Source organism: Chelonoidis abingdonii, chromosome 2, assembly GCF_003597395.2.
Source record: "Chelonoidis abingdonii isolate Lonesome George chromosome 2, CheloAbing_2.0, whole genome shotgun sequence".
NCBI classification, from domain to species: domain Eukaryota; kingdom Metazoa; phylum Chordata; order Testudines; family Testudinidae; genus Chelonoidis; species Chelonoidis abingdonii.
The window spans coordinates 118242373-118267733 of NC_133770.1; the positions used below are offsets into that span (position 1 = coordinate 118242373).

At 39.2% G+C, this 25361-nt stretch overlaps 1 protein-coding gene and 1 non-coding gene across 5 annotated transcripts in view; one reads left to right on the forward strand and one right to left on the reverse strand.

The window, feature by feature from the left end:
* The window catches only part of LOC116816393 (poly(rC)-binding protein 3-like), a 754639-nt gene that overhangs the window by 243460 nt on the left and 485818 nt on the right, over window positions 1-25361 (forward strand). The gene's annotated exons all lie outside the window — the stretch shown is intronic.
* On the reverse strand, window positions 21406-21533 carry LOC116816399 (U6atac minor spliceosomal RNA). The gene has a single exon (XR_004371711.1). It is a non-coding gene; the product is annotated as a U6atac minor spliceosomal RNA (small nuclear RNA).

Consider the following 25361-nt stretch of genomic DNA (forward strand, 5'->3'; position numbering starts at 1 on the left):
GGGGGGGGGGGGGGGATGTAAATCTCAAAGCATCAGATTGTACAGAATCTTAAAAATGGATGAGGTTTCAGGACAAGGGAGTGAAGATTTACCTCAGGTAATGTTGTTCCTGCTATGACAACAGAACCCTGGAGATTCTTGGGCGTTAATGAGTGGAAATTTATTATAGTTCCTTAGGTGCAAAAGATTGCATACTCAGTGCACCATTTAATGCAAGACTGTCAGTTCATCTTATACCCAATGATAAATTTCTGGCCCAACCCACCTCCCAACCACTCTCCCAGCTTCATCAACCATAACTACAATTTCTCCACCAGTATCAATGTCATATCTTAACCAGCTCCTGTCCCAACTTCAGCACCTCTCAGCCTCCCAAAACGTCAGTAGTCTTGGGTGTCAGATGATATCCTGCTCTATTTGTGACCTCACTTATGAGGGATGCTGTCAGTTGAAGATCATTCTGATAAACCTAAGTTCAGACCACACTATCCTGCCCGTTCTGCTTTTTTGCCTGTATTTTAGCCAGTTAGGACTAGATTCAGCCTCTTAGAAGCAGAGAAGGGCATGCCTGTAGGAGTCTACATGGGCTGCATGGTGGCAAGAACCTTCAGAGTGAAACCTGGTTGACCCAAACAGAATGCTTCCTAGGCACCCTGAAGATTAAAAAATGAAGACAATCTGGCATGATTCTGTTCACCCCATCAGCATCCACAGATGAGCTGGCAACAGAAAGGTGGCTGGCAGGTCTAAAGTAACATTCAGCATGGATACCTCTTTTGTCATTTTGTAAGTGGGGATGATCAACCAAGACAAAACTGTCTATCTTCATGCCATATCCTGGCCTTAAAACCTTTTTCCAAAAAGGGGAGGTTGGTAATTGATGAAGTGTCATTAGGAGATGGGTTATTGAGCAAAAATCAGTAACTGCTTATTTGCATTAAACTACCAACTCTCTGTCCCATAAGGATGAGTTTCCTGTAGTTTCATCATGGGAGACTTTCATTTGAGTCCATATATGTACCTCAGTCTTCAGACATTGACATCAGTGATAACATAGTCCATGGACTATGAGAAGAAAATATGGTGCTCAGGGTGAAAGTTTTTTTTCAGATCCACACACCTATCTGTATGTCTAAAAGGTGATTTAAGGAACAAATTATGCCCTGTAATCCCCTAGAATTTGTCTCTGGTATTAGGTGTGAAGAGCTGAAATCCGAGACTATGTATCTGTCCCATATTTCATAGATCTGTATGTTCATATTTGTGACTGGATCCTGAAACTTTCCATCTGACATCAGCAGTTTGGATGGCAAATATGAAAAATTTAGAACTGGAAAAAGAGGAATAAGCCTCTTGTGTAAACAGCTTCAGAGCCTTCTCCAATTGAGAATTATCTGGCTTATGTAATTTTTACACATCAGGTTAAAAAAAAAAATTGCAGACCTAGCATTCAGAGACATCATCATGTAGATGTGTGACACTCCCTAAAGCACTCTGAATCCTTAAATCGGTGAATAGTCATCTATTGTGTAAGTTCTAGTTTGTGTTCTGTGATAAAAATTATGAATATATTACATCTAACTTTCAGGGCTTTGTGTGTGAGAGCACAACAGAATGGAAATAGCTAAGACAGAAAAAGTTATACTATGTATTGGTCAGTTCTATGTCCTTCTTAAGATAGAAACTCAGATAACAGTCAGGAGGGGACAGAATTATTTCACATAATTATATTGATGTCTGTCTTCTGTACGTTAAGCAGTTTCAGTCTTGCAGATTCAACCTAAAATTGTTCATTCCTCATTTAGGCCCAGTCCAGCAACATTTTGAAGTCTAGTACTATTCTCATGAGTAAGGGTCAAATGTGTCATGCTGTCTGGAGTGACTCTCAACTGTGAGTGCCTACCTCAGGGCAGACTGTCAGAAAACAGGGCAGGCATTTTAAACTGTTGGTGTGTTCTAGTATTAGATTTCATCAAGCCAGTAACAAATGTGAACTCCTGGATCTCCATACCAGTCTTACCATGAAGTCACAGACAGTCCCCTTAGACTCTCCAGCCTATCTTGTTGCCCAAACAAACTGAACTTTGTGGTTATAGTCACTTAAACCAAAAATCACACTACCTTGGTTTTCTCCCAGTCCCAAGAGACGAGTTACTTACCCCAGATCAGTTGGTACTTGCACCAAAGACAATGCTGGCAGTCAGTTCTGTAGTAAACTAACTAAGGTTTATTAGCTAAGAAAAAAGACTGAGTTATTGAGAGGTTAAAGCAGGTAAAATATATATACAGGTGAATCACAATCTGTAACTCCAAATGGTGGCAGTGATGTAATTAAACTGCCCATTTCCCAATAGTCTTTCAGGGTGCCCAGATTGTCTCTTGGATCTCCACTTTGCCTTTTGTATACTTCCCTGTAAGAGTCCAAACAGTTCAAAGATGAAGGATCTTTCTTTGAATCCATTGTTACATCTTCATCTGACAGAAGACAAGCTAACAATATGTCTACTCACGTGGGTTTTTCCTTCCATTACTGTGCGTGAGGAATGCACTTAGAGCAGTAGTTCTCAACCCATGGCCTGTGGGCCTCTTGCAGCCCAATCAGCACACAGCTGGGGCCCATGTGATATCCTCAGTGCCTTACAGGTAGTATATATATTGTGTGGAGGCAGCCCATGTAACACAGAGAGAGCTGCATATGCTGCCCACAGTGATAAATAGATTGAGAACCACTGACTTAGGCTTTGTCTACACTGGCAAACTTTTGTCATTCAGAGGTGTTAAAACACACACACGACAAAAGTTTTCTCGATGACAAGTGCCGGTGTGAACAGCGTTTTGTTGGCAGGAGCGCTCTCCTGCCAACAATGCTAATGCCACTCATTGGGGGTGGAAGTTTTTTGTCAGCAGCAGAGCTCTCTCCTGCCAACAAACAGTGGCTACACTGCGTTCCTTTTAGTGGCACAGCTGTAGCAGTACAGCTGTATTGTTAAAAGCTGCGTAGTGTAGACACAGCGTTAGAGTCTTTGACTTGATTATTACACACAATGACCACTTGCTTTGAAGTGAGCCTTTTTTCTGTTAGTTCTTCATTTGCATTCCACAAGATTTCTTTGATGGATTATTTAGTTGCAGGGGTATACACAATGTAAATGTTTCCTATTACAACAGGACGCAGATAAGTGAAAACAATGCAAGTAACATTTCACTAGTTTTCATGATGTTTAAATACCCAGTATGCTTATATATTTAACAAGCACTTTGATCTACACAAGTGAATTGACCTGAATACATTCTAGCATGACCTAGTCACCCAGCAGCACAAGAATGATAGGGTCCTGAATACTTTTTAGTATGTTACATGCAATGTAAAAATGACTGGACATCCGCTGCTGGACTGGATGGGCAATAAAAGGCACATCGAATAACTTTTTATCTGGGTATACATGTGGGTTGAAAATAGGACTCAAATTGGTCTGGGTTGCACTAATTCAGCAATACTGCACTTTAAGGCTGTCATCTTCTCCAGAATCCCCACTAGCCCTTATAGTAGTGAAGAAAATCTTGAAAATGTGAAACGAGTGTAAATCAACACAATGATGCCTTCCTAAATCTTCAGAGAGTCTGGAACAATAGCTATGAGGGATATAATCTGTATGTATAACTCCACTGACTTTGAAAGGCTCCTTGTCAGCCACAGCTCCAGAGAGGTCAAGTTGAAAGGGAATCCTTTTTTAAATAGTGGTAAATATTTTCCCTTCTACTGTTCATCTTTACTGAAAATGTTAGAGGCAGTAGGTTTGAAAGGTAGTCTGAATTGGAACTGACTTTTTGGATTGTGTAGGTACCAAATTATGTAGAAGTACCTTAATTTTTTTAAATCACTTCCTGACCTTTCTGCATGATTTCAGAGACTATTATTTAATCATATATTTAACAGAAGTTATTAAAATTACACCACTGCATTGCAAGAGTAAGAAAGGGTATGCAACAGGCTCCTTTAAACATTTTACTCAGAATCTAAGTCACTTAGTTGCTTTTGAAAACTTTTATCCTGTGGATTTTCAGTCCTCGATACAACCACACTCATCTAAACCAATCCCTGGCATATGTTCACTATCTCTGACAAGGGTTTCCTTAGTGATCATTGTGGATATTTTTGAATCTTTTATGCTTCAAGTTTACATTTTGGGAGATGTTTTTGTGATTGAAATGTAAAGTTACATTGAACACTGTGGTTTGCAAGTATGCTCATTTGTACTGCAGCATATTAAAGGTATGCCTACACTATGAAATTAAGTTGAAAGAAATTTTATACAGTCGATTGTGCGTGTCCCCACACAAAATGCTCTAAGTGCATTGAGTTGGCGGACTATGCCCACAGTACCGAGGCTAGCCTCAACTTCCAGAGGGTTGAACTGTGGGTAACTATCCCATAGTTCCCGCAGTCTCCACTGCCCATTGGAATTCTGGGTTGAGCTCCCAGTGCCTGATGGGGCAAAAACAGTGTCACGGGTGGTTCTGGGTACATGTCGTCAGGCCCCCCTCTCCCTCCCTCCCTCCCATGAAAGCAATGGCAGACAATGGTTTCATGCCTTTCTTCCTGGGTTACCTGAGCAGATGTCATGCAAGCATGGAGCCCACTCAGCTCATCGTCACCGTACATCTCCTGGGTGCTGGCAGACATGGGACTGCATTGCTGCACAGCAGTAGCTCATTACCTTTTGGCAGAGGATGGTGCATTACAATTGGTAGTTATCGTCGTACTCCTGGGTGCTCTTTTAGCCGACCTTGGTGAGGTCGGTCAGGGGCGCATGGGCAGACATGGGAGGGACTCGGCCAGGTCATTCCCATTTTCTGCCAAGCACCCAGGAGATGACAATGGCTAGCAGTCATATTGCAGCATCTTCTGGCGAGCAGCCAGGAGATGACGATGGCTAGCAGTCATACTGCGCTGTCTGCTACCAGCCTAAGATGTAAAAGATAGGTGGAATGGATTAAAACCAGAAATCGACCCCATTTGTTTTGGGAAATCAACAACCTGCTAAACCCAGTGGTTTGAGTTCAGTCCTTGAGGGGGCCATTCTGTTTGACAGTTGTCTGTGTTTCTCCTTGATGCAAAGTCACCTCTTTTGTTGATTTTAATTCCCTGTAAGCCATGTCGTCAGTTGCCCCTCCCTCCGTCAGAGCAATGGCAGACAATTGTTTCACGCCTTTTTTCAGCACAGAATCAGAAGCTTCAAAAGCAAAACCAGGCAAGGAGGCAACGGCAGCACGGTGACGAGAGCGATGAGGACATAGACATGGACATAGACTTCTCACAAAGTACAGGCTGGTCAATGTGAACATCATGCTGATGAGCTCTGCATGGTCACCTGTGCTGATCAGCTCATCACACTGGCCAAACAGGAAATTAAATTCAAAAGTTTGCGGGTCTTTTCCTGTCTACCTGGCCAGTGCATCTGAGTTGAGAGCGTTGTCCAGAGCGGTCACAATGGAGCACTCCTGGAGGCCAGTTCCATCAAATTGCATCCACGCTACCCCAAATTGGACCCAGCAAGGCCGATTTCAGCACTAATCCCCTCATCAGAGGTGGAGTAAAGAAATCGATTTTAAAGAGCCCTTTAAGTATTAAAAATAAATAAAAAGGGCTTTGTCGTGTGGACGGGCCCAGGCTTAAACTGAGGTAACGCTGCTAAATTTGACCTAAAATCGTAGTGTAGACCAGGCCTAAGAAAATAAAAATGGCTATACTGGGTCAGACCAAAGGTCCGTCTAGACCAATATCCTGTCTTCAGACAGTGGCCAATACCAGGTGCCCCAGAGGGAATGAACAGAACAGGTAATCATCAAGTGATCCATCCCCATCACCCAATCCCAGCTTCAGGCAAACAGAGGTTAGGGACAACCTCTCTGCCCACCCTAGTAGCCATTGATAGACCTGTATTCCATGAATTTATCTAGGTTTTTTTAAACCTGTTGTTGTCTTGGTCTTCACAACATCCTCTGGCAAAGAGTTCCACAGGTTGACTGTGCTTTGTGTGAAGAAATAATTCCTTTCTTTATTTTAAACCTGCTAGCTGTTAATTTCATTTGGTGACTCCTAGTTCTTGTGCTATGAGGAGTAAATAACACTTCCTTATGTACTTTCTCACCCCAGTTATGATTTTATAGACCTCAATCATATCCCCCCTTAGTCATCTCCTTTTCCAAGCTGAAAAGTCCCTGTTTTAATAGTCTCTCCTTATATGAAAACTGTTCCATACTTCTAATCATTATTGTTGCCCTTTTCTGTACCTTTTTCAATTCCAGTGTATCCTTTTTTTGAGATGGGATGACCAGATCTGTACCATGGATTTATATAGAGGCAATATGATTTTTTCTATCTTATTATCTATCCCTTTCCTAATGATGTCCAACATTCTGTTAGCTTTTTTGACTGCTGTTGCACATTGAGTGGATGTTTTCAGAGAACTATCCACAAATAATATGGTTGTCCCTCTGTGCCCTTTTTGAGTGGAATGTGATAAAACAATAACACAGCTTTATAGCAGTTCCTTGATAATTCAAGAACTATATAGATACATTATTATTGTTACTCTCATAACTAAAGCTTTATAGCTCCTATTCCTTTTGCCAAAAAAGAACATTTCTTTCACAATGTATATATGAGAATAACTTGCATATATTGTGTTATAACCATCAATAGTTTTGGTTTTTAAAAAGTGCTCAAACAGCCCAATTTCTCTTCTGTGTGATGAGAATAAGTTTATTCTAAGTGCAGCTCATGTGTCATTAGGATACTCAAGTAGTTCATCTGAAAATTATACCTGCCTGAAGGTGTTTGACTAGAGCTGGAAAAAAAAATTGAAGCTATTTTTTCAACAGATTTTTTTGTTTGTTTTTGTCAGATTTTTTTTTTTTGTGAAAGTGTGTGGTTTTTTGGGGGAAAACATGAATATTTGGTCAAAAAAGAATGCCTCAAAACTGACATTTTTAGATTGTGTGAAAAGTCAAATATTTTGTTTCAAAATGGTGTTGACGTGCCTCATTGAAACTGTAGTTTGGGTACCATATACTCCTATTCTCCTCTCTGCCAAGACTAACTCTCCCATAATGCCCCAGGGTCTCCTATGATGAATCACCTCCCAGAGAGGGAAGAAAGTTGTGTATCATGGGAGATGTAGTCAAGGCCTGAGAGTCTGGCTTATTGAGGAGAATGAGAGCATAAGGTTTCCAAACTATAACTCCCGTGAAGCATGGTGGCACAATTTTGAATCCAAATATTTTGGTTGCCTACATTTTTCCATGCAAAATTTCAATAAAAAAATCAACAAAAATGAATTTTCTATGGGGGGGAAATATATTTTTTGACCAACTCTAGTATAGGCCTAGATTTTGGCTGTCACACAGTACAGTGTCATTGTCTTCCTCCAGAATACATCATTTTGTAGTTCACTTTATTAGTATGTAAGATTTTTAGGACCCAGTTAGGCAAAGATTTGAATACTCAATGTGGGTGCACAAGTGACAAGTCCCATTGACTATTCTAGTGTGTTAAGGATTAGGTCCAAAGTCATTCTGAACCACATCCTAACTCTTCTCTGGAATTTATTGGAGGGCTTTCCAAGGAGGAGTTCAGTTCACTTTTTTCTGTTTTTTGTCAGAATCATCAGTGCAGAGAAGTTTAGTCAAACCTGGAGCTTTGCAAAACCTATTGGTTTTGATTGATGTGATTTGTATAAGTTTGGTTGAACCTTTTCTCTGGGAATGTTTCATAAGAACCCAACATCTAAATGCAAAACTCAGCAAAATCTGCAGGCTTCAGGTGATCTATACAGAAAGTGATACATTTTCATGGTTTTGTTCTGAGACCAACCAAATTTCACAATTAAATGATGAAACCTGTGATTTTTGAGGTAAATTATTCAGATTTCCAATCTATATTTTTAGTATCTCTAAAATATGACCAATTTCACCAGTGAGTCTGAAACGATAGAAGTTTCACCTGTTTCAGATTGTTACAAATGTTTCACACAGCTTTAGTTATAACCCCTTCTGTGTCAATTAAAGTCTTCATGTTTTGTTTAATGAATAATCTATTACTCCAGAGTTCCTTTTAGCAAGGTACAGAACATAACTGTGACTTGTTGAGTGATCCTTGTGAATTCAGACCTATCCCAACAGAACCAGCCATGTTGTTTAGTTTACCTAGTTACTTTCATCTCTGTTTCTTTGAGAGTCTCTTGGAAATCTGCCAGGAACTTTGGAATAACAAAAGAACTGCATTGCTTGAACACAGCAGTGTTTTATTTATTTGTACATCTCGATGTTCTGATTCAAAACCTGTCTTGAGGTTTATGGAATGTGACTTGACAACAGAAATGCAACCCAGTAACACAAAATGTACTTTTGTGAGGTTAAATAAAATCTGTGAATCCCCATGCATACTGCAGTAAAGCAGCAAAATGGCTTGATCATCCAATTCCAAAGCATTATTTTAGAGCCTATCTACTCTGTGATGGTGATTTGTTTATTTGTTCTTACTGGTACCTAGCATGGAACTTATTCACCAACAAAACATACAGATGCAGAAGCCATTCAATTTATGGAAATCTCCAAATGAAACACACACGTTTTTATCTGAACTATTCTTGAAACCTCCCCCACCATGTCACAGTTGATTGTCATTGTACCTAAAAGAGCAGTATTGTAGTATTTTACTGTGATCGTTAGGAAACCATAAGTAAGATAATAAGCCACTATTCATTATAAGGACAATTTCAACCCCTCTTGGAACTTTCACAAAAACCATTCAAGATGCTTGAAAATCATTTGTTGAAGATTCTTCTCTAGGAGGCATTTGATAGGCTTTGTTTCTTGCTGATGAAGATATAAACCCTTCTTGGGGAGGTAATTTCTTTTTGTAATTCTTGACCTTGCTTCCTTAGCATAAGGTGGCACTAGTTTCCATCCTGACTTTCTTTCCATTTTGTTTCTGATGGCTTAATTCATTATGCCATCAAATGCAAATGAAAAAATAGGGTTGAAGCTCCCTTTAAAACAATTAACAATATGATAGCACAGGGCTCCAGCATAAAAAGGGGGCTTTCCTTGTGTTTCAATCATCATACTATTCTCTCTTAGCCATTACAGCAGTAATCATCTGATTCCAGTTACATGATGGAAAAAGTAAATTTCCTTAGACCAAGTTACTACAACCAATGTGATTTTTTTGAACTAGTCCTCAGAACTTTTTATGCTCTTGAGGGCCAGTTTCATTCTTTTTTATATGAAATTTAACAGTGCTGCTAATAAAGTCTCCAAGACTAGAAATGGTGCAGAAGAATCCTGCCGATGTGAAATGTCTGCTGTTGTAAATGGAAGTTCCAACACTTAAACTGGTGTCTTCACTTGTTACTTAAGAAAACAGTTAGTAAATGTTAGTAAAGCCTCTAATAGTCTTACTGGATTTGCCTTTATGTAGCTGGGGAAGGGGACGTTCTCAGTTATGTACTACTGTTACTGAATCCTTTGCAAAAATTCAGTCTTCCCCCTTCAGATCTCTATTTTCAGGATACCCAAGAAAATATATGTATCTAAATCTGATGACAAATCCACTATCTTTCTGTCAGTATAATTGTTGGGTGAGATCTGTGTTGCGTCACTTAAAGGCGCAGCACAGAACTCACTGCCCAGTGGAAGGGGGACCCAAACTGGTTTTAAGCCACCTTTGCACCATCTCTATCCTGGGCTAGAGAGGCACCTGGAATAACTTAATCAGCTCTAGCAGGACTGTCTGTTATTACGGCAGCACCCCTAAGCTACCCAATGGGGCTAAGCACTACCTGGGATCTCCACAATGCTACGTGCTGTGGCCCTATCCTTGTATTCCAGGGCTTGCAAGGAGGTCCTCTAAGGGCAGCCTTACAGCTATCTTCTAAAGTGCCTGTGCTGGGGGGAATCCTTCCCCAGCTGTAACCCAGAGTTTTTATGGGTCTTTTACAGTGCTCCAGCCCTCCTAGCTGGGTCCTTACCCATAGTAATTACATTTTGTCATGGTAGAGAGTTTGTGTAGCAGATATTTGGAAAAAACTATACAGTCACAGAGCTCTGTTTCCAGAGGTAGCTTAAGCTACCCACAATAAACATCATAATTGCCTTTGCAGCTTAAGGCTACTCTTAGTTTCTCTGCTTCCATTCTCTTCTGTGCCAAACTTAGCTTAAACAAAGATCAAAAGCACCATGTTTTATGATGATGGGGATAACATTTTTGCTTCCTAAAATAGGAATAGGGAAGATAGCTTTGTTAATCTTAATAATGATTCCATAATTGAGCCAACAAATTGCTTTAGATTTTTGAGACAAATGACACTGTAATCTAGCATCTATTTAATGATTAAGGTTCTGCTTCTGCATTGCGTAACATATGGGTTGATTGCTGCATCTGCATGCTGTACAGTGCAGGATCTGGCATCTAGCAGTTCACTTTTCAATCCAAGCAAATTCAACTAATATTTTGATGGTAATAAAGTGAGATTTAAAAAAAAATTAACTCACTCATTTTTCTATACCCCTTGATGTGTGTTCTTGTAAGAGGATTTACCTTTGAAAATAAAGAATATTTCTGAATTCCAGATTTTAATCTGTTAAATTTCACATCTTATTTAGAGTTATGGTTTAAATATCATATGTCATGAAATAATAAATATTAGTAAAAACTTGAGATTTAATCCAAAACTTCATTTAGGTAGAGTTGAGGGTTGTTGTAAATGTATGCTTTAATATACCTTTATTAGACTTGTAATTGTAGCAAAATAAACACTTTTGAAAGTAAGGAATTAAGGTTAGAAGCAAACTTTTGAAAGTCAGGATATTAGATGTCCGCAGTTCAAAAATTAACGAAGTACTCTTTTTACCATTTTAAACCCAACCTTAACTCTGCTTTCTCACATTACCCACTCCTATCCAGAATTCAGCTGTGAGACATAGGCTGCCACTATGCCAGGGAAATTTTTACATACTAGCCTGCAGACTGCAAATCCTCCTTCTCCCCCTGGTTAAAGAATGCAGTCCAGCCTTTACAGCACCCTGTTTAGGATATATTGAGGTCCTTGGGTGCATACCATTTCCTTCCATGTAATGTCTATAGAAGACCTTATTCACCTTCCCAACATGCTCAAGATAAAGGACCAGGATAAATCTTCCCACTTTTTCCAACTTGAAAATATGGGCCTTCGATTCCCCCAATATTTTCAATAGGGGTTGGAAAGTGTGTGCAGTTTGTGATTGTGCAGCAAAGGCAATATAATAGCATAGCAAACAGGGGAACACATGAGTTTTTCAAGTGACAACTTATAGTATTTCCCCACTAGTCAGAGGAAGATCAAATGTGCATACTCTTTTTTTATTTTTATTTTATTTATTTAATCTATGCATTGCCTTTGATGCTGTTGACCACAAGGTGGCATTGATTTGTCTTAATCTGACAGGGCGAGAGGGCCCTGCACTGGAATCACTGTTGGTTTTTGTTTTCTGTTTTTAAGAGATGATGCAGAAGGCAGCTTTGGGATTGTTTGGGTTTTGTGGAGGAGGCAGGATTTGCTCCATAGGAATACAAGAAGTTTTGAAGTGACATACTAAAAACTTCTCCAAATTATGCAAGAAGCCAGTCAGGTCCACACAATTTTTTTTATACCTTTTTTCGAGAGTAAAAATAAAATTCCAAGCAGTAAACAGGGAGCTAGGCAACGCTACTTCATACAACAGGTTATAAACATTGGAATAATTTACAAGGGTTGGCAATTGAAACAGTACAAATAATGCAAAGAAACATATTGGCAAATAAATATCTTTTGTAGTCTGGTGAAAACCTAGCAGAACTATTTTAAGAATTCATGAAAATTAACAGGCATGTGCATCAAGTGACCCTTGCCCATTCCTCAAATGTCTTGTGATCTTAGGAACTGGAAGCCTTTGTGGTGGTCAGCCCAAAGGAATGTTGATGCATCCAGAGGGGAAATTGTGCCAGTCTTAACTGTGACAAAATCTTTGAAGGAGACACTACAATAACACCAGCATTGTCAAAAAGGGAATAATGCTTCAGGGTCTCAAAAACATTTCAAAGAAACCTCCCTGTGGGGATGCATGAGCTATTTAAAGAGAAAATGTGAATTCACAAAGGGAACTAACCTGCTTTCCTTGCTTCCTGTAATCTGAGGTAATACCTATGAAGCGTTTTCCAGTGAGCATAAACATTATTTCACAATTTGTAAGAAGGGAGTTAACAACAGAGAAAGGCACAATGTACACTGCCAACAGTGGGCCCAATCCTGAAAAGACCGGATCACTTCCTGTGAAGGGCTGACTACTTTCCAGTATATGTGACTGGGAGCCCAAGGAGCTGTATGGTGCTAAGAGCTGCCAAGATGCTAAAATGAATGCATTGCCTGGGCTTAAATTGGTCTCAAAGAAGTCCTAGGCCTGTCATTGCCCCAAGAGGGATTTTCATTGATTCAGAGCAAAATCTTTGGTCTCAGACAGCTTCTTAAAATGCATATGTTGTTTCCTTCAAGGGAAGGTAGGAAAGTAGTTTTCAGTACCAAATAACAAAGGTATAATGGACTGAATTTGCCAGTTGGGGAGCACTGAAAGATTGTATTAGCCAGCCTGGATGCTAGTTGCAGATGAACAATAAGTGGTGAGGCAGCAGATTGTGATGTAGCAGATGCTGTTAGTGCTACACCCGAGAACTTAAAACTCGGAAAATAAGCCTCTGATTTATTTCAAGTTTGAAATGCAAAATCCCATTTGCCATGCCATCACACCTCACATCCTTCAAACCTCCATATGTGTGACACAAGCGATCAAAATGTGTGACGAATGACAGAAATGCTGTATTGTACATTGTGCCATTTTTGGTGGATCATAATGGTTTTTAATAGAAGACCTGTTTTAAAGGATGTTTTCTCAATGGGGGAATTGAATTAGTTTTCTTAAAAAAACAACCCAAAAACCCATACCACCATATGCCCGGGAAATGGGAAGGCAATTTCACCGTAAGAATTCACACACACACACTTTTTATTCTCAGGAATTGATCCATAGACTCTGATCCTCAGCATCAGACCTCTACTTGAGCTAAAGGACTATCTGTCACTCTTTGTGACACACAATCTCCCCCCTTCTGTTTTTGCTTTATTAAATTCCTTTCTATTTATTTGGAGGAACATTTGAGATATTTTCAGTTTTCAAAATGTACCTCATTTGACTATATTAATTATTTATATTAAATGGTCCATCAGAGAACCAAATATTTAGCAGCATCAAGATGCTATTTGTAGAATAAAGCTAGATTATTCATTATTTATTACACCGATACCTGAATCCAGCTCACACCATGACATCAATCAATGAATGTGCATTGCAAAAGGAAAGGAGAACATTCAGTCTGTTCACAATACTAGCCTTCCATATTTTGTGTGTGCATAGGAAAAAGCTACCTCAGAAATTGGTTCTATGCAGTGGTTCTTTCTAAAAGAGGTGAAAAAATTTCCATTCACAAACAAACATGTCCAACCTGTCATTTTTATTCCTAGAGTTCAGATGCAACCATTCAGGTATCAGCATGCAAATAAGCAAACTGAGGTTCCGTACAGCTAATGTAAAATCTGGGGCAGAATCATACTGTACTTTAAATCAGTAGAAAATACCCTCCCGGCATAAGAAATGGCCGTATTGGGTCAGACCCATGGTCCATCTAGCCCAGTGTTCTGTCTGATAGTGGCCAGTGTCAGAAGCATCAGAGGGAGTAAACAGAACAGGGTAATTTTAGGTGATCTGTCATCTAGTCCCAGCTTCTGGCAGTTGGAGGTTTAACGACCCAGCATATGTGATTGTGTTCCTAACCATCTTGGCTAACAGCCATTGATGGACCTATCCTACATTAACTTATCTAATTCATTTTTGAACCTAGTTATACTTTTGGCCTTCAGAACATCCCGTGACGAGTTCCACGGGTTGACTGTGTGTTGTGTGAAGTAATATTTCCTTTGTTTTATTTTAAATTTGCTGCCCGTTAAATTAATTGGTGACCTTCATCTCTTGTGTTATGTGAAGAGATACAAACTTCCCTATTTGCTTTCCCCACATCATTCATGATTTTATAAACCTCTATCATATTGCCTCTTAACTGTCTCTTTTCTAAGATGAACAGTCCCAGTCTTCTTAATCCTTCCTCATATGGAAGCTGTTCCATACTCCTAATCATTTTTGTTGCCCTTCTCTGCACCTTTTCTTTCTAATATATTTTTTTTTTAAATGTTACCAGAACTGTGCGTAGTATCCAAGGTGCGGGCATAGCATGGATTTATATAGAAGCATTATGATACTTTGTCTTTTTATCTATTTCTTTCCTAATGGTTCCTAACATTGTTCACTTTTTTTGACTGCCGCCACACACTGAGCAGATGTTTTCACAGAACGATCCATGATGACTCCAAGATCTTTCTTGAGTGGTAACAGCTAATTTAGACCCCATCATTTTGTACATATAGTTGAGATTCTTCTTTCCAATGTGCATTGCTTTACACTTATTAATGCTGAATTTCATCTGCCATTTTGTCACCCAGTTACCCAGTTTTGTGAAACCTCTTCGTAACTCTCAGCTTTGGATTTGTCTGACTGCAATCTTGAGTAATTTTGTATCATCTACAAATTTTGCCACCTGATTGTAGTTCAAGAGCATGGGCAAGCTGGCCTAGCATGCTTAAGATAAGGAATCATCATAGTTCTTCTGATTATGAGGATGCATTTTTTGACTGGACTAGACACTGTTTAGCAGCCTATTTGGCTTCCTCAGAGCTTTATTCCCACCTCCACCCTACCTCAATAAGCAGCAGCTTGTTCTCTGAAGTGCTGGCATCTGACTTGATACCATGCTATTGCTTGTGCTTGGTAGTAAGACAGTTGATGGTACTTCAGGTACCCCATAATCGTTAGAGCTCTACCATGCTTGGCATCAGCACTTCATAAAGGAGGCAGTCACTGGCCAACAGTAGAGGGACAGGAATGAACTGGCAGAGGACCCAGCAACTGTACTGTGAGGATCTTTGCACAAATCCAGTTATGCCAATTCTTGTGATTTGGAGTGAAACTCTTGCAATGTGTGTGTGTGACTGTCTGTCTGTCTGTCTGACTTAAGGCCCCAACTTCTGGAATGAAAAGACTGCATAAGAATCTCAGCAATCATTTTAAGAAAAGTTTCTAGTCGTGGTTGCCGAGGAAGCCTGGTAATGCCAAGAGAGTGCAACCCAAATGGCTCAGAAACCTGAGAGCAGATTAAAACAATTCCAATTGTTTGTCTTTTTTGGTTTAATAATCATGGGTTTTTTTTCCAATCTCATGATTTCTAGGAGGTGCAACTCAGGATTTTTTAATGTTTTTAGGTTGGCAGTACTATAACCCAGTATATGAATCTTCCGGCTGCAGCACCACCCTCCAGGAGGGGGTGTGTAAGGGTCTCTAGTTGGAAGTAGGAAGCAGGAAGCTGGAGATCTGGAGAGACCACCAACTGGGGAGAAGGGCAGCTAGAAATTCAGTGGTTGAGGAATAGGGTGCAGTGGAAATGAGGCTCTGTGCTGTGATGGAAGCATAGCACTGTGGTCCATGCTTTGTGCATATCAATATGTTCTGTGATCCACCAGTCTGCCCCACTTGGGAATTCTTTCACATGTTTAGTAGAGCCACACATGTATGTTATCCCGCAGTTTGTCTATCTTGTCAATATACATTTTACTTCCTGTTGCTGCAGCTTTAGTGGATGCTCCTTGAGTTGTCCATTTTAACAAGACTGTCTTGCATCTGAAATCCACAGATTTTCAGTTTTGGTTCTGATGCCTCTCCTCAGGTTTTAAAATTAAGTGACATACTACCAAGATGCATATTACCTTTGTTGCCAGTCACCAATGAGAGAGCATGGGTGGGAGTGTATATTTTATGATCTTTAATCTTTGATGTAGGCATCTGCCTCAACAGGAGCAAAAGCAGTGATTCACTATTTCTTATTTTGGTCACCTAATGAGACATTTAGAGTAAAAAGTCTTTCTCACATATATTTAATAGAATCATAAGTTTGGAAGGGACCTTGAGCGGTTGTCTCGTCCACTTCCCTGCACTCCTGGCAGGCCTAAGTATTATCTAGACCATTATTGACAGATGTTTATCTAACCTGCTCTTAAAAATCTCCAATGATGGAGATTCCACAACTTCCCTGGGCAATTTATTCCAATGCTAAACCACCCTGACAGTTAAAAAGTTTTTCTTAATGTCTAAACTAAAATTACAGTGAGGGCGGTTAAGCCAATTGCTTCTTGTCCTATCCTCAGTGGTTAAGTATATTTTTTTCTCTCTTCTCTTTGTAACAAATCCTTTTATGTACTTGAAAACTGTTATCATGTCCCCTCTGTCTTCTTCTCTCCAGATTAAACAACCCCATTTTTTTCAATCTTCCCTCATATGTCATCTTCTCTAGAACTTTAATCATGTTTGTTGTTCTTTTCTGGACTTTCTCCAATTTGTCCACATCTTTCCTGAAATGTGGCACCCAGAACTGGACACAGTACTCCAATTGAGGCCTAATCAGGGATGACTCTAGATTTTTTGCTGCCCCAAGCCCAGCAGTCAGGCAGCCTTCGGCAGCACGCCTGGTCCTGCAGATTCAGTGGCTTGCCCGCGGGAGGTCCACCCGGTCCTGCGGCTTTGGCATACTCACCACTGAATTGCCACCAAATCCACGGGACTGGTGGACCTCCCGCAGGCAAGCTGCCAAAGGCAGCCTGACTGGGCACCCCCTGCGGCCTGCCGTTCCAGGCACGCACTTGAAGCGCTGGTGCCTGGAGCCACCGGTGGGCCTAATCAGCTCAGAATAGAGCAGAAGAATTACTACTTGTGTCTTGCTTACAACACACCTGATGATACATCCCAGAATGATGATTGGTTATTTTGGCAACACTCTCTTACACTGTTGACTCATATTTAGCTTGTGATCCACTATCACCCCCAGATTCATTTCTGCAGTACTTCTTCCTAGGCAATCATTTCCCATTTTGTATGTGTGCAATTGATTGTTCCCTTCTTAATGGAGTATTTTGCATTTGTTTTTGTTTTTATTGAATTTCATCCTTTTTTTTTCCAGACCATTTCTCCAGTTTGTCCAGATCATTTTGAATTTTAATCCTATCCTCCAAAGCCCTTGTGACCCCTCCTAACTTTGTGAGTATACTCTCTATGCTATTATTTAAATCACTGACAAAGTTATTAAACCGAACCAGAACTGATACCTGCAGGATATGCCCTTCCAGCTTGACTGTGAACCACTGATAACTACTCTCTAGGAATGGTTTTCCAACCAATTTTGCACCCATCTAGGCTGTATTTCCCTAGTTTGTTTATGAAAAGGTCATGCGAGACAGTATCAAAAGGCATCCTAAAGTTAAGATATACCACTCCTACCACTCCCCCCAGGCTATCCACAAGGCTTATTACCATGTCATAGAAAGCTATTAGATTGGTTTGACATGACTTGATCTTGATAAATCCTTGCTGGCTGTTACTTATCACCTTATTATCTTCTAGGTGTTTGCAACTGATTGCTTAATTATTTGTTCCATTATCTTTCTGGGTACAGAAGTTAAGCTGACTGGTCTGAAATTCCTCAGGTTGTCCTTATTTCCCTTGTTATAGATTGGCACTATATTTATCCTTTTCCAATCCTTTGGAATCTCTCCCATAATCTAATGGCTCAGATACTTCCTTAGTCAGGTTCTTGAGTATTCTATGATATATGTCATCAGGTCCTGGTGACTTTAATACATCTAACTTGTCTAAGTAATTTTTAACTTATTCTTTCCCTATTTTAGCCTCTGACTTCATCTAATTTTCACTGGCATTCACTATGTTAGATGTCCAATCACTACTAACACTTCTACCATTTCCACATTTTCTGTTTTCCTCCCCCCACACCTCCCATTGAGTAACGGGCCTACCCTGTCCTTGGTCTTCCTCTTGCTTCTAATGTATTTGTAGAATGTCTGCTTGTTATCCTTTGTCTCTAGCTAGTTTAATCTTGTTTTTTACCTTGACCTTTCTAATGTTGGCATAATTGTGTTTAGCTAGCATTTCAAGTTCTTCCTGCTTATTCCCCATACTTCTTGCATTTCTACTATTTAAAACTGCATGGTCTACACAAAATAAAAACTTGAATGCATTACACCTACTACTGATAATGACTTTTAATTACAGATTCAAATGGTATTTCTATGTATGTGAGGAAAAGGACCGGGGGAGAGGTTTGCTACACAGAAGTTGTACAGGATTGACCAGTACATTATTTCTCAGTAGTATTTTTTTACTTTTGGTAGCAGGTTTTTTTAAAATGGAAAAACTACTACTATATCAAAAGTGATACAAATTTTCATCAGCAGATCTTGCAGTCAAATTTGTACGGTGATTGCTTAATGGAAATCATGCTGGGTATTTTTAAAACTGGGTTATGCAGTATAACTTTGAATATTCTGTTTGACAAGGTTTTATCTGGTTCTCACAGCACAAACAAAGTATATAACACTGTATTAAAATGAAGTTTGATCAAGAATTTTCATAAAAGGCCCAATTTATGAACATGGGCTGTTGGCTGATACATAAACAATTCTGATGGTAAAACCTGTTTGACATTTAAAGTAAACTAGATCAAATGAGTTTTACATTTTCAAAATGGCATCTACATCTTAGAAAACCATTTTTCTACAGTGGTTCAATTAACATGGGGAATACTTGCAGAATATAATGAATATCACAGTCCACTGTAGTGTTAACTGACTTCTAAAGGTGTTTGTAATGGTTTTAATGGTGACATTGGAAAAATTAATCATAGTTGTATTAATAAAGCAACTGCCAACTAGGGAAATTGCCAAAGCTGTTAAAATAGGCTTCACAACATGAAACAAATCATCATAAAGTACAGGGGAATTGTTAGACTATAAACATTTTTATACATGGAAGATTTTGAAATGTTTTTAAAAGCTGGAGAAAAATGGAATAGGTTGGGTAGTCATGGGACATGAACATCACGTTGTAGAGGTCTCTGTAAAGGCTCCATCACTCACCAATTTACAGCACAATGTTGGAAACCTTAAAGGTTGCATCATTTCACATCATTAAGGCAAAGTTCAGTGAATAGGTCTGCAATATAGCCAGATTATTTTCTATTATGAGCTTTAAAAATCAACTGGGGCCAACTTAAAGACAATTTACCATTTTATAGGCAGCCAGGAGCAAAGAATGCAGGATGAGTGTAATATGAGGTGAGCAGGTGTATTGCTGAATTCTGCACTAGCTACTAGTGATGAAGAAACACTGCTGGAAGCCCTGCAAAGTTGGAATTATAGTAATCAAGCTTCATTGTTGACAAGGGCATGTGTTGCGGATGCAAGGTAGTCATGGGATAAATAGCAGAGAAACCTGTGCAGACTGCACATTTGAAACCTTTCATATTCAAAACAAGGAATACCATAGAAACGATGTGGCTGAAAATAATACCAAGGGGGTGAGATCCTGGTCTCGTTGAAGTTTTGCCATTGACTTCCGTCAGGCCAGGATTTTATCCAAGACTCTTAATATGGCTATCTATTATAAATATACATAGATGTGCTAGTATAATGAACTGTTAAAAATTAGATTACTATGTGAGAAATGGAATAGGGGGATTAAAAGTGAATCAGAATGACAAGGGTTATGCATGTTGGATTAGTAGAATAATAGAGGTTTTGCTGATAAGATTTATGGTAATTTCAAAGTCTTTATAGTACAGGCTGTAATATCCATATAATGTTATCAAAACAGATGAAGGACCACACCCTCCGTATTGTGCTTCCACTTCCCATAGGAGTTTTTGGGGGGGCAGTGAATGCAAGACCAGATGCCAGTAAGATTCTCTCTATTACGGTTATTAATTTGAAAATGTGATATGTGGTTTGAACTAGTAAACTCTCTCGTACTTGCTTTTCCTTGCTCTTTTGCTCTTTTTTTCCATTTCTCCCTCTTGGGTATGGCCAATTGCATTGCTACATGCTGCTGAGGCTTGTAAGTCTTTGCTTTGTAAGTCCATGAATGGCTATTAGCCAGTATGGCCAGGGATGGCGTCCCTGCCTCTGTTTGCCAGAAGCTGGGAATGGGTGACAGGGGAAGAATCACCTGATTGCCTGTTCTGTTCATTCCCTCTGGGGCAACTGGCATGGGCCACTGTTGGAAGGCACGGTATTGGGGTAGATGGACCTTTGGTCTGACTCACTGTGGCCGTTCTCATATTATCTATGTACAACAGTCAAATGTGCATTTGTGCTGTCCAAGTGAAAGTGGCTGAGTGTGAAAGTGAAAAGGTGATTTACATCAGTGTTGTAGTGTCAGACAGTAATAAAACACTGGAAGACTGTTGGACACACATTGTATTATACAATTATATAATTATAAACTATATAATTGAAGGCAGTTGCTCTTGTGTGCAGCAAGCTGTTATTTACCAATCATCTCTTTCAAGGCTCATTAAACACAGATTTATACACAAAATAAAAGCTTAGCTCTTTAGTGGCTGAATATGGTGGCATTTATTCACAAAAACATAATATGTGGGCCTAATGCTGTCAAAATCTATAATAGATGTAGTCAATGGTTGTTAGTGAAGTTGTTCAATGGGACTCTGGGAGAGCAATGATGAGATATTTGCCTTAACGAAAGACCTCATTTCTGGGGTTTTATTTGCATGTCCATATTGTAAAGCACAAATTCCCTGATTATGGATTTTGAGATCTGAAAGGCAGGACTACCCTAAAAATCATGGAAGTGTTTTAAAATGCGGGGCAGACTTCTTTCAAAGATTTCACCAAGAAATGTTGCATAATCTTAACCTTTCTAAAATTCTGTAATACTTCAGTGCCATGCAAATTCAGTGGGGGAGAAAAATCTTGTGTTTTTAGCATACTTTTCTTCTTTTTTTTACCTGGTATTCCAGCCACCATGACCAGTTTGATAAACACCTTTTATAAACATAACCCATTTTTTTTAACTTAAGAAAATATATCCACAGAATGCTTTGTCATCTTTTCCAATGGCTTTTTGGATTTAGAGAGAAGAAATGCAAAATGAAGCATATTATAATGCATGTTGGTTGAGGCTCTTAAAATCATAAAACATCAGGGTTAGAAGGAGGTCATCTAGCCCAATCCCCTGTTCAAAGCAGGACCAATCCCCAGACAGATTTTTGCCCTAGATCCCTGAATGGCCCCTTCAAGGATTGAATTCACAACCCTGGATTTAGCAAGCTAATGCTGAAACCACTGAGCTATCCTTCCCCTCAAAAAAACTTGATTAGATGCCATGAAATAAGTGGCAATGCCTTAACCATATACATGTTGTAAAGGTCAGTAGGACCTCTTCCATCCTTATCAAGGGGAGTGCTAACCTTCTGTCCTTTCATACAAGAGTTTGACCATAATTCCACAAAGTTTTGAGTGCCAAAAGTTTGGCATCTAAATTTATATTTAGACACTTATTTAAGTGGCTTGACTTTTTAAGTGCTGAGCATTCACAGCTCCCACTGACTTTTTTTATATACATGACTATGAAACCTCAATATAAGTAATCAAGAAAATTATCTAAATAGTGCCTGCAAATCTCATCTCAAAGTGTGACTGTTAGAATTTAAAAACATAGCTCAGAAGTACAGAATATCTGACCTGTATGTACTAGATCAGCTTTTGAGTAATTTCTCAATCCACATTTGAGTTTTAAACGTTCCGCTTTTGAAAGCTTTTCCAAATATGCCATTAGTTCCAGACCCATTTTCTCATTCTTCGTCACATTTTCAACTAGCAATTCTCCCTGGTTTGACTTGTGGCAATTCCAAATGATAGACATGCTGCAACTGCTAGAGTTAACATTCTTTAACTGGAGATCTTGCATAATACTATTGCAGTGTCTTCTCTATCCTTCTGAAATCCCTACTTCTGGATTACTACATGACATCACTGCTGACCTCAACACTGGAGTGCCAATCTGACAACAAAACAATGTTTTTATTCAGAAATACAACCATCCCTTGCTACTTCACACCTTGCTACTCCACAAATCTGACTTCAGAATATTTAGTTTAGTTTAAACTATCACAATTCATTACAAGTCACATCACAAGTAAAGTGCAGCTGACTAAGTGTATGTGAAGCATCATAAAGAGTTGGTTCATTTTAGAAACTGTGTTTTAGTTTGGGATGTTTGAGATCCAGATTCAAATTTTCCACACTGAGCTTTTTAAAACATAAACAAATCTATTTTGCTATTTTCCCCAAAATGTGTTTAATTTGCAGTGGTTCTCAGTCATTTTATGGGAATTAATGAAGTCCAGCTATACCACCTACCTCCTAGAACACTGCCATCTTTTCAGTGTTTAGAGAGAAAACAGTGCCAAACACATGTTGGACAAGAATTATATTAGCAAGCTGACAAATCCAGGTGAACAAAAATACCATTTGGTTCAATTTTTTAGTAAGACTGTTTGTTTTTGCTTTAGATTTTAAAATTATTGAATATTTTCCTTACTATCATAGGGACAGAGTCTTCAGAACGTTGCACCTACTTCTTTACAAAGTGAGTGTAAAACTCTACCAAATCGGCACAGTGATGTTTTTGCACTCTTGTTATAGTTACTTTGCACGAGGGTAATTAGCTACACATGACAAAAGGCAGTGGAGAATCAAACCCCAAAATTACTAGATTTCAGGCTCATGTCATTAGTGTCTAAATATCATTGCTGGCTAGTAGCTTTTTGCCTCATAGTTTGTAAATACAGCTTTTTGGACAAATGTCCACTTTACAGAACCCCACTGACAACTCATTAGCAATGTCTGTAGCATGGCTAAAGACGAAATGGATTATAGGGAATGAAATTCCTTTTGATTCTAAATATGGATGAGGCACCTTAGCTGGGAGCAGTGTGGGGGAAGCTTACATTGTTGCTGCCCATGCTGTGTCTATCTCCTGGTGGATAAACGAGCACTAGCTTCTGCTCTATTTAATGCTTTTGTCATTTCATGGTTAGGAAAGAGAGTCAACTGTAACGTTCTCATCCACTTGACCGCAGGCGTTAAGTAAGTCACTTTGTGTGGCATGCAATAAAATAATCTTACTATGAGCTCATCTTCTCTGGTTTTAAGATTCTTTACAGCAGTCACTGTTTTAAAATCAGCATTTACTCATCATTATCGTACACTGCAGTAACTTACACACCTCCAAGCCTAATGATGTTTTTTGTGGGATGGGGCTAAAGGATAAGAATTATCCTAGAATTGTTCTTTTCTTACACAGTCACTCACTCTTCCTGATACCTTGCAGCATGGTTTCCTTGAAATCTTAATGCTAAAGTTTGCCTAGTTGGTGTTTAAATGATGGAGCCAACTTAATGTTGAGGACATCATTTTTTCTTAGTACTGAAGTAAGGGGAATGTTGATTCAAATCTTGCACTGGTCTAAAAAGAAAAAAAAATAGAGACAAGGTGGGTGAGGTTATATCTTTTATTGGACAAACTTCTGTTGGGGAGAGAGACAGGCTTTCAAGTTTACAGAGTTCTGATGTGAAGAAGCTATGTAAGCGCGAAAGCTTTTCTCTCTTACCAATAGAAGCTGGTCCAATCTCTTCCACCTTGTCTCTCTAATATCCTGGGACCAACACGACTGCAACACCACCGCATACAATAAAGATGACACTACAAAGTGGAAGCGTTATTAGAAATCATATTCCTAAAGAGACTATGGAATCAAAAGAGTAAGAAACTTTCTCTTTGGGTCTTGGTGAGCATCTGTTAAAGATGAAATAGAAATATCAGAGAGACAACAGTGTGAATAATATGATTACTTACTCACCTTTTGTAATGCTTTTTTTAGATCCTCAGATGAAAACAGTTATGAAAGTTGCAAATATGATGTTTATTACGAAAAGCCCAATTCTGCATTTTTGTCACCTGCTGTCCCCCCAATTGAAGTTAATGAGAATTTTTGAATGTGGAAGGAGACCAAAACAGGGCCCCTTGAATTCTGCAAAGAAAAACTGGGAAACAACGAGATGGCTTAAACTGCCCATCGCCAATAATTGTGAAAATCAGAACTGTAAAGGTTTCCAGGAATCTAAGGCAAACATTGCACCAAAAGCATTTCATTTACAGAATTAAGGGAATGGAAAACAATTTATCAGTGATTTGATTATATAGTTCACAGACAGGAAAACATCACCTTTTGGATTGTTCTCTTAAAAGCAATGGATCCATTTTAAGTTGCTCAGCAGAGCTTTGTTCAGTTGACTAGAGGCTCATCTGTCTTGATAATGAAAGATTCCCTGGGAAAGTTCCTTTTTACAGCAGAAACAGGTAGATCTGCAGAAAAGTAAACATCATGTACAAGACTCTGTTCATTACTATGGTGAGAGGCATGTACCTGTTCTTAGATAATGTCAGAAACTTGAATTTTTAACTGGCCCAATTGGAACTTCTACACCCACACAAAAATGTCTGCTGAAAAAATCCACGTTTATCCCTTTTGATGCCACACAAGCAGTCTCTGACCACATTGCCATGGAGCTGATTCACTGACACATTATAGACCAGAGCTTCTTTAATAATAGTGTTAATCTTTATACCTTTTGTTTCCATGATGCTTTGTTTAAAAAAACAGCTTTTTTCATAGTGCACATGTTGACACAATTAAACATCTTTGTATATGAGCACTGAAATGATGGACAATGAGAAGGTAGTAAGAAAATTGTGCACTCTGCTGAATTCTCTAATTCTGCAGCTAGAGGCTCTGCTCTGGATTCCATTCAGGTTTTGCAGTTGATTGCAGTGGAACAGGATTAGGCGTTCTTATAGATTCATAGATTCATAGACTCTAGGACTGGAAGGGACCTCGAGAGGTCATTGAGTCCAGTCCCCTGCCCTCATGGCAGGACCAAATACTATCTAGACCATCCCTGATAGACATTTATCTAACCTACTCTTAAATATCTCCAGAGATGGAGATTCCACAACCTCCCTAGGCAATTTATTCCAGTGTTTAACTACCCTGACAGTTAGGAACTTTTTCCTAATGTCCAACCTAAATCTCCCTTGCTGCAGTTTAAGCCCATTGCTTCTTGTTCTATCATTAGAGGCTAAGGTGAACAAGTTTTCTCCCTCCTCCTGATGACACCCTTTTAGATACCTGAAAACTGCTATCATGTCCCCTCTCAGTCTTCTCTTTTCCAAACTAAATAAACCCAATTCTTTCAG